Source organism: Coregonus lavaretus, assembly GCF_964263955.1.
Source record: "Coregonus lavaretus genome assembly, contig: HAP1_SCAFFOLD_1783, whole genome shotgun sequence".
NCBI classification, from domain to species: Eukaryota; Metazoa; Chordata; class Actinopteri; order Salmoniformes; family Salmonidae; genus Coregonus; species Coregonus lavaretus.
In genome coordinates, this window is record NW_028162542.1 from 73,707 (window position 1) to 83,680 (window position 9,974).

At 40.4% G+C, this 9,974-nt stretch overlaps 1 long non-coding RNA gene across 1 annotated transcript; it reads right to left on the reverse strand.

Annotated features, from left to right (window-relative positions):
* Nucleotides 1-355: 355 nt before the first annotated feature.
* LOC311119176 lies at nt 356-4,191 on the reverse strand. The gene is made up of 5 exons (XR_014611921.1): nt 4,087-4,191; nt 3,874-3,923; nt 3,177-3,289; nt 2,325-2,421; nt 356-1,410 (listed from the first exon to the last, which is right to left on the reverse strand). It is a non-coding gene; the product is annotated as an uncharacterized lncRNA (long non-coding RNA).
* Between the last annotated feature and the right edge of the window lie 5,783 nt (nt 4,192-9,974).

Consider the following 9,974-nt stretch of genomic DNA (forward strand, 5'->3'; position numbering starts at 1 on the left):
GATATTCCTCAACTTATAATTAGGGAGTAATTCACTCAAAATTTTCAATATTTTTCAACTCATATAATGTGGGAAATACACTCAAAATTTTCAATATTTTTCAACTCATATAATGTGGGAAATACACTCAAAATATTAAATATTCTTCAACTCATAAATGTGGGAAATACACTCAAAATATTAAATATTCTTCAACTCATATAATGTGTGAAATACACTCAAAATTTTCAATATTCTTCAACTCATAATGTGGGACATGCAAACAAAATTAATTCTAAACTGAAATACTGATGTCGGTCCATTACACAATTATAATCAGCGAATAATGTTAGAAAACATGAAAGTGACACCACAGTGACAATTTAACTTTTTTTTTATTCAACACAATGTGCTTTTAAAAAGGCACGAATCAAAAGGAGCTCAGTCAAAACAAAGTGCTTGTCATAAATTAAAACAAAAAAGGAAAAGGAAATGACTCCATAAAAACAAAATGTGTTTTAAAGTACATTAAGTGTTAATAGTTCCATATTCTGATAGTGGTCATTGCTACAGAGGGTAGATTCAGTATTTTGGGTCTCCATATCACATTATTCAGTAAACATTATGATAAAAACTCACAAAGGCTTCATGATAAAATTCAATAAGATTCTAATTATAATCCATCCTCAACAGCAATGACAGCTATTAGAATGTGGAGCCATTTAAAACGTTTTGGCACTTACTGTACCTTGAAGGCTGCAACTCACTTTTTTTAAATAAAACATTCAAATAAAAGTACTGGTTTCTACTGTGCCGTACTTCAACTGGCAACATCAAGGTAAGCATTAGGTCACACAACATTAAACATGTATAGTGCATGAATTCAATAGTCGTTTCCCACAAGTACAGTACAAAAACTTGGGCTTGGCAATACGTCAATGTTGTGATATTTATCTATTAACAATCAATGTATTAAATCTGAGGTAGAAGAGGCAAACAGTGTAACATATTAAACATGAGGTAGAAGAGGCAAATTATTACATTTGTAAAGAGGGGAAAAAAACTAAAAACATCCTCAATACTCAGCTCAACAAATAGTCCATTCTGAGTGATTCACTCATTGAACAAATCATTCTTCAGTGTCAGTAGACGGCCTTTCAGTGGTTTGTTGTCCTCAAGACACATCACAACTTTTTGGATAAATGTGAATGTAAGCTCAAGATTCTTTGGGTACTGTAGGTCTAGTGCATAGACATACCCAAAGAGCAGGAGAAATGAGTCAGCCAGGTTTGTGGGACCACTCACAAGTATTTCATCTTCCACGACAATACAGATGCTCTCAGGGCTGAAGAGGGCCGCATCAGTAGTATCATCAGTGACAACTGTCAGGAGAGCCACCGGAGTGTCAGTGAGGTCTGGACCATCTGCTGACTATAAAACACAAATAATACAAAAATGAGTTCAGCCCCTCAAGGATACAAATCATGCTAATGATGTCTAGACATTACGGTCACTTTGCACTTAGACTGCAACTAAGCTACATGTTTAAACTATTTTCTTTACACATGCTTATTATTTTATGTTAGTTTCACACCTACCTGTAAGCATACTTTTTGTTTAGTGGAATTCTTTATACTTACCTTTTCATTTATGTAATTTCTACATGTCAGTTTGCAGAATAACAACTCAAGGAAACTTCATAAACAGGTTCTGGGGGCTATTCCAGAAAGGAGGTTCAACAAACTGAGCCTAACCCTGAACTCAGAGTTGACTTACCCCGTGAAGTGAAACTGAGTTTTCAGTTACAGAACAGCTGATCTGAGTTAGGTAAGTTGACTCAGAGTACGTTAACTCGGAGTTGAGCTTGTGCCTGACGACTAGTAAAAAGCCATCAATGGAGCTCCGATACGGTTATTCACCATGGCAACGGGAGAAAACAGGAAGCAGACATTTTCTGGCTGCGGCTGTTATATAAATCACTGACAGAGTTTCAGATGCAGTCGTCTTTTCATTTTGAATTTAACATCACTTTATTTTATATTAGCCTTTAAGGAAGTGGTTGAATGTTGTTCAATGTTTTATTTTAGGCTATTTTGTTTTATTTAAAATCGGCTGAAAATGAAATATAAAAACATTTTATCTCATACTCAATGCGGCGACAAACTAGAAACACGGACTTTGAAATTATGTTGTTGGAAAAAATACAATTGGCTATACTGATGGTTTTCACATAACCTGCTTTCTGGAATGCCCCTCTGGTTCTCCTAGAGTTCTTTGAGTGATGTCATGTTTAAGCTGACTGAATAGCTAAGCAAAGGGATTGATAGTGAGGCCAGTACACTTACATTACAGGTCCTGAAAAACTTGGGAGGCATCTTCACGCAGGTACACAGGAAGTGCACGAAGGACGAGGGCCCGTCTCATATTTACATCACGTTGTTCCTACATGGACAAAAAATATCCATTACAATAATAATTACACAAATATCAAAAACATTCATTGTACACTAATTATAGTAAAAATGAAAATGTTGAAAGATAAGCAAGTTAGTTATTAACAAGCAAAGCATCAAAGTTGTGTGCTTATAGATCTGCTATTTCTGTTGTTGTTCTTTGTATTTAACAAAGTATTAATAAAGGGTTCAAGTGATCAACTGTTGACCCCACAGTTGAGATAAAAACATTTAGAGAAATAGCAAAAGAATGACTGTGGAAACACATAAAATAAAACCAATTATTAGTGTAACCCTCTCACCAGGCTCGAATTTGACTCTCACGATATTACCTTATTTAGAATATCTGAACAGCATGGGATATTAGGTGAGAAGGACATCTCCAATAAGAATCCCTATTGTAAACTTGCTAGGGTGAATGACAAATAGGGTATTAACTTCAGATAGAATGATTATAGACTTGGTTATTGTTATAAGGATATGCTTTCCCATGCATTAAATGAAACTGAAACAGTAAATGACTCCACCAATACAACAGACATAAGGTTCAAGATCTATATTAATCAAATGTTCAATGTATCACATCAAAAGAAATACAAATTATAAACCCCAATGATTTTTCCACAACCCCATGTCCAAATTATTTGCAAGCTTGCTTAAACCCTGGGCGCGCGTTGGAGCTCATAAAAAAAATGACGACATACATAAAGTCCCGAAGTCCACCCCACATTTGTAGTTACTCACTACTTGTAGATAATGCCTCAGCAAAATATAGTAGTTCCGTGCAGGTGTCCTCACAAGATCCACCGCGAACACAGCTATCAATGCAGCCAGTACTCGGTAGCAGCAACAGACATCTGTTGGAAACCCGAACTGATCGTCACAAGCAATTCTCTCCAAGTCTTGCACGATGCTAGGCTAACCTCTAGGATGTCGAATGTCTCCACAATGCGACGGCAGCTTCAGTCTCCACTTGGTCTTTCTTAACTAAATAATAAACACTCTCTTATAGAAATAAAATCAGGATTTCCCTTAAAAAAACTCTGTAGGTATGGTTTTGTTCTCTCTTTATCGTTTCCTTTGGTCGTTTTTCCTTCACCAACCCCACTAACGTCTCTCCTCTCCCTTCTTTCAACTTTTCCCTCCCTTTTCTTTCCCGGCAACCAGTCCACTCTCCCATTGGCCACAACTTAACAAGTTAGCTCATTGGTCAAAACTTTAACGAGATACGTGGGAAATTTAAACTTAAAAGTAAACCAACCTATTCACTTGTAAAACATTTTTAAAACATTGCTTCAAAAGAAATGCATTAATGACATTACAAATCAGGAGCTATTCGATCACCTTTTAAATCTAATACCAATGAATTATAACAAATACACTCTATACTTGGTTTTAGGAATGTATTACATTAGTAACACTATTTCATAATACATCCTACCTGAACTGTTAAAAGGATTTCGAGATGATCTCACAACCACACACTTGAGCCTAGGAAGAAATACAAACACAGGCCTGGTTAGCATCATGATAACACACTCACATTATGTTGTTTAGCATTGTTCGTTTCACGCTAGCACACACGTACACACAGCTCGATAACGTAAAATATTTACTGTGTAAGGCAGACACTTATTGAAATAAGGATACTCACAGTACGCACTTGCATTACCGGCGAACAGCGAAAACTCATGGACCTTGCTCCACCGTCAATATCCCGGGCAAACATGCATTATGGGAAATGTAGTTCATCCAGGAAACCTGCTGATAACGTTACAACGTTGTAAGATGAAGTAACGTAACGTATTTATCACATATTTAACAACTTCTAAAGTTACAATTACTTGGATTTTTACACTATTTACAACGAATATTCACTGTGCACATTGTACAAATGTATTCCCAGTTCCACATTTAAGACTATCGAAATTCAATTGAAAAAAAAAACAAAAACAGAGTTACTTACCAAATCAGATGTGATGATAAGATGGCGCTTAAGAAAACGAGGGCAATAAGACTAATGATAAAAACGGAGGTGGTGGTGGTTTCAAGCGGGCAGCATAAAAGTGCGCATTGCAAACAAATTAAAACAAATTAAACTGTGTTCCACATCCACACGGGCGGCCCAAACATCCCCGCATCTCGGCTAAATTCAAGATGGCTGACTCAGCTTTCCTGAGAGAGAGATGACCCACCCACCAGAACGTCATGACGTCGATAACGTCATGACACTACCTAAACTTTTTGAGCGTTCCACACAAATTACCTATAAAATATTGAGCCCTCTTCAATTAAAGTGGCATAAATCTCAACAGAGCTCAAAACTTTATAGTTTGGTCAACTGCATAACGACATTTGACTGTTATGACCTTATTACTTATGAGCTAGTACAACTGTTTGGGAATACAGTGTGGAGATTTAAGAAAGAGACTAAAGCTACAGGAGATAGAGACTTTCCTTGCCGTTTCCCTGTCCAGCTAAGAGTCTTGTCTTTCCTATGCCGAACAAAGTCTTTCCCTGCCCAGCTAACTTTTCTGTTGTTCCACACTTGTCACAACTAGAGCTAACATCTCCTCACGTCAGAAGGCCTGCCATATTTATCTGTGTGTGTGTGTGTGTGGATGAATGTGTGTGTGTTTCACAGTGTGTGTGTGTGTGTGTGTGTGTGTGTGTGTATATCTGGAGAGATGAGATGTATACAGGACAGTAGTAGAGGATGGAGGAGAGCAGCTCTACAGCTCTCTACAGCCCAGGGCTTTGGATGAGGGCTTCTTTAGTCTGTGGAAACAGGATTAGGCCTACAGAAACATTGAGCATTGTTGCTGTGATGACTTTTCTCTCTCTCTCTCTCTCTCTCTCTCTCTCTCTCTCTCTCTCTCTCTCTCTCTCTCTCTCTCTCTCTCTCTCTCTCTCTCTCTCTCTCTCTCTCTCTCTCTCTCTCTCTCTCTCTCTCTCTCTCTCTCTCTCTCTCTCTCTCTCTCTCTCTCTCTCTCTCTTTCCACCTCTCCTCCTTATTGTCTACACTCAATTTCTAAGTGATTGGAACGCCACAATCCCTGTCATGGCAAGCGAACCAGAGCTGAAGGAGTTAAGTGTTTAGTTACATTCAGAAAAAGGAGTGCTAGGACCACTAAGAAGACAGAAGAATACAGGGCCCCTTACTCTTAAAGCGTCTCAGAGTAGGATTGCTGATCTTGTATCAGTTCTGCCTTTTAGATAATAGAAGAATGGACAGGGGGACCTGATCCTAGATCAGCACTCCTACTCTGAGACGCTCCATGAATGCGAGCCCTGATGTATATTGTATTCTGTGTATACTTACTGTATGTGTCCATCTAAGGAGAAAATTACCACTGTGATAATTCAAAGGGTTGTCCATGATGAGGATCCATCCTAGCATCTCCCTTTGGTCTTCAGTCAATCAATTTCATCAATCTGATCAACATTCTACTGATTAAATCCACTGATCAGTATTCGTGACACAACACAAATCAGTGTGGGTGAACAACACAGCTGATCACTAGTATGGATCGGTATAATGCTGATCCTATCATGAGCTGATCATATGCTATCTGGGTGTAAATCGCTGTTCAATAGCAGATGAGCAGCATTACTGTGTAGTGGAAATCATTTGTTATTAGGTTACATAACAGAAGGAGATTGTATTCTCTGTTGCAGCTCCTTTTCAGTGTGTTTCTGTTGACACTGATGGAGGCTGAAAAGGAAATCAAGCAATAGGCTTGACCAGGATGAAGATATTTGACACAATTTCATATCATAAATTAAAAAAGGCACTCTCACATCTGAGCTATCTTGTTGCAGGTGCATGGTAACAATGTGATAATTTGAAAGAAAAGAGAAACCTGCACACTGCTCTTGCTAGTATCACTCTATTTATTAAAGCTTACAGTATGTGTCAGCCTCTTGACCTGGCGTGTCAGAGTTATTTTTTCTTCATATCATATTAACTTCAAAACACTTTTCTTTTGTCATTCCTCACTCATAGCCCTCTATCTGTGCCATACTGTGCTTGTTTGGATCTAGCTACAGTCTCACTTTCTCCCTATAACTAGGGTAGTTTCTAATTCCTTGGTGTATCCCTAGGAAAGTACAGTGTACCTACCCATATACTGTAGGTATGTATGCATCATGTTTGATATCGTATGATGTTGTCATTACCATTAGAGCTCAGTCTGACCCTCATGGCACTGTCTGTTCTGATTTCAGAGATGGGCGAGGTCAGAGGTCGAGTGTCAAAAGGCGTGCCGTCCTCCTCCAGCTCATTCAGGATGACACTGATTCTCCTGTCATGGACCTGTGGACCAATTATAACACATCATTACTCTGTGAGCCAAACACAACTCATTTTTACTCTGAACTAGCCTAGAATGCACAATTTATTCTGTTAGCCAATCAGAACTCTACATAACTCTTTGCTTGAGACTTTGTCACCTTAGACTAAATGGTAGACAGTGAAGTGGAAAAAGTTTGAATTTCACTGACAGAGTTTGGATCATTGCCTGCTCCTTTATCAGGCCTGATACAAGCTCTGTTAGGGAGTATTTAACAGCATGTGGGGCTCTTGTTTGTGACTGAGAGTGAGAAGTGTTAGCAGGTATTGCTCAATCACACTGTAGCCCAGGAGCATTCATCGTTCAGTCTGCCAGTCAGTTAGATGCTAGGAATGAATTATACATACGGATAATCGTTCAGTTCATTTTCCTAGCAGAATCCCCCTCAGGCTAAAACCTCAGCCACAAATGAGCTTCCTGTTGACCAAAACCACTCCTCGCCCCGACCATGAATATTAAAACACAGACACAGTCAAAGCAACTGCTTCCCTTCAGATCAAAACTCTGGAAAAATATGTTTATAGGCCTTAAAAACGTCAATGTCCCCTCCCTCTCCATCTTCTTCTCCGTCTATATGCCCCTCTCACACATTTGCTGTATCTGGCTAGCATATGCTGTGGTAGCACAGATAAAGGCCCTCTCTCTTTCTTTCTAACACGTTCCCTCTCTCTCTCTCTCTCTCTCTCTCTCTCTCTCTCTCTCTCTCTCTCTCTCTCTCTCTCTCTCTCTCTGTCACGTTTGTGTTATCTATCTCTTCTCTCCTTGCCTCTTTAGAGGAGTTGAAAAGGGAAATAAGTCTGGCCCAAAACACCTTTGGGGATGACGGAAAGGCGGCGCTCGGCTCGACAACTGCCTGTCTGTCTGTCTGGAGGATACTTAAGCCTCGCACTTTCATGACGGCTGATTGAAAACGGCAGAGACGAAGAGAGGGAGAGACGGAGAAAGAGAAGGAGGTAGAGGGAAGGGCCGCTCTCGGGATCTCTAACCAGCCAATGGCGTGCGTGGAGATCTGAGGCGTTGTCAAGGTGATGTAAATTATTTGGGAAGAGCTTCATGCTGCTTAGCGCCACAAGCCCCGTTGAATCCCCGGCCAGTACTCCTTTGTTAGTTTTAGGAAATGCTTTTGTTTTCTTCTTCCTTTTTTCCCCTCTCTTTTCTATCTTAATTCTTTTTTGAACTATTGTTGCTTCAAAAACCCTTGAATTGTAGAATAATAGTGAAGACATCAAAACTATGAAATAACACATATGGAATCATGTAGTAACCAAAAAGTGTTAAACAAATCAAAATATATTTTATATTTGAGATTCTTCAAATAGCCACCCTTTGCCTTGATGACAGCTTTGCAGACTTTTTTGGTTACTACTTGATTCCATATGTGTTATTTCATAGTTTTGATGTCTTCACTATTATTCTACAATGTAGAACATAGTAAAAATAAAGAAAACCCTTGAATGAGTAGGTGTTCTAGAACTTTTGACCGGTAGTGTATATCATTAATTTATACGTCTAAAAATGGATGTAGCAACTAAAGATTCTAGCTTTAATGTGTTCTCTCGCCTGTCCCCTCTCGCCTGTTTACTCTCGCCTGTGCCCTCTCACCTGTCCCCTCTCGCCAGTCTTCCTTCTCACCTGTATTATTCACCTACCCTATTGGCCGAAGGTGCTGAAGAAGAGTCATTCTCAGAGGCTCAGTTATAACACATATCTTTAACTGTAATGTGTCCCCTACCTCTCTCTCTCTCTCTCCCAACTTTCCCAACCTAGTCTACTGAACGCAGCTGTGCTGTAGAACAGTGTGTTTCACAGATTAACCCAAGGTCTGGCCAGTGGTAGTAGAAAACTTTTAATGAATCCCTGAGCACCGATCACTGGACACTGGCATTCAAACAACTTTTAAAGCTCTCCGCTTTTTGTGTGTGTGTGCGGGGATTCGGCTATTTCAGCCACGCCCGTTGCTGACAGGTGTATAAAATCGAGCACACAGCCAAACAATCTCCATAGACAAACATTGGCAGTAGAACGGCCTTACTGAAGAGCTCAGTGACTTTCAACGTGACACCGTCATAGGATGCCACCTTTCCAACAAGTCAGTTAGTCAAATGTATGCCCTGCTAGATCTGCCCCGGTCAACTGTAAGTGCTGTTATTGTGAAATGGAAATGTCTAGGAGCAACAATGGCTCAGCCGCAAAGTGGTAGGCCACACAAGCTTACAGAACTGGGACCGCCAAGTGCTGAAGCGAATAGCACGTAGAAATCGTCTGTCCTCGGTTGCAATACTCACTACCGAGTTCTAAACTGCCTCTGGAAGCAATGTTAGCACAAGAACTGTTCGTCGGGAGCTTCATGAAATGGGTTTCCATTTCATGAAGCCGCACACAAGCCTAAGATCACCATGCGTAATGCCAGGCGTCGGCTGGAGTGGTGTAAAGCTCGCCGCCACTGGACTCGCGTTCAGTGGAAACGTGTTCCCTGGATTGATGAGTCACACCTCACCATCTGGCAGTCCGACGGACAAATCTAGGTTTGGTGGATGTCAGGAGAACGCTACCTGCCCTAATACATAGTGCCAACTGTCAAGTTTGGTGGAGGAGGAATAATGGTCTGGGGCTGTTTTTCGTGGTTCGGGCTAGGCCCCTTAGTTCCAGTGAAGGGAAAGCTTAACGCTACAGCATACAATGACATTGTAAACGATTCTGTGCTTCCAACTTTGTGGCAACAGTTTCAGCATGACAATGTCCCCGTGAACAAAGCGAGGTCCATACAGAAATGGTTTGTCGAGATCGGTGTGGAAGAACTTGACTGGCCTGCACAAAGTCCTGACCTCAACCCCATTGAACAACTTTGGGATAAATTGGAACGCCGACTGCGAGCAAGGCCTAGTCGCCCAACATCAGTGCCTGACCTCACTAATGCTCTTGTTGCTGAATGGAAGCAAGTCCACGCAGCAATGTTCCAACATTTAGTGGAAAGCCTTCCCAGAAGAGTGGAGGCTGTTATAGCAGCAAAGGGGGGACCAACTCCATATTAATGCCCATAATTTGGGAATTAGATGTCCACATACTTTTGGTCATGTAATGTATTCCTGCGGCAAATTACAGGGTTGAGAGTGAGGTATCTGCTGTGGGCTATCTGTGATGAGCTATCTGAACAAGCAACCAACTATAAGATCATCCACAGTTCCCTATC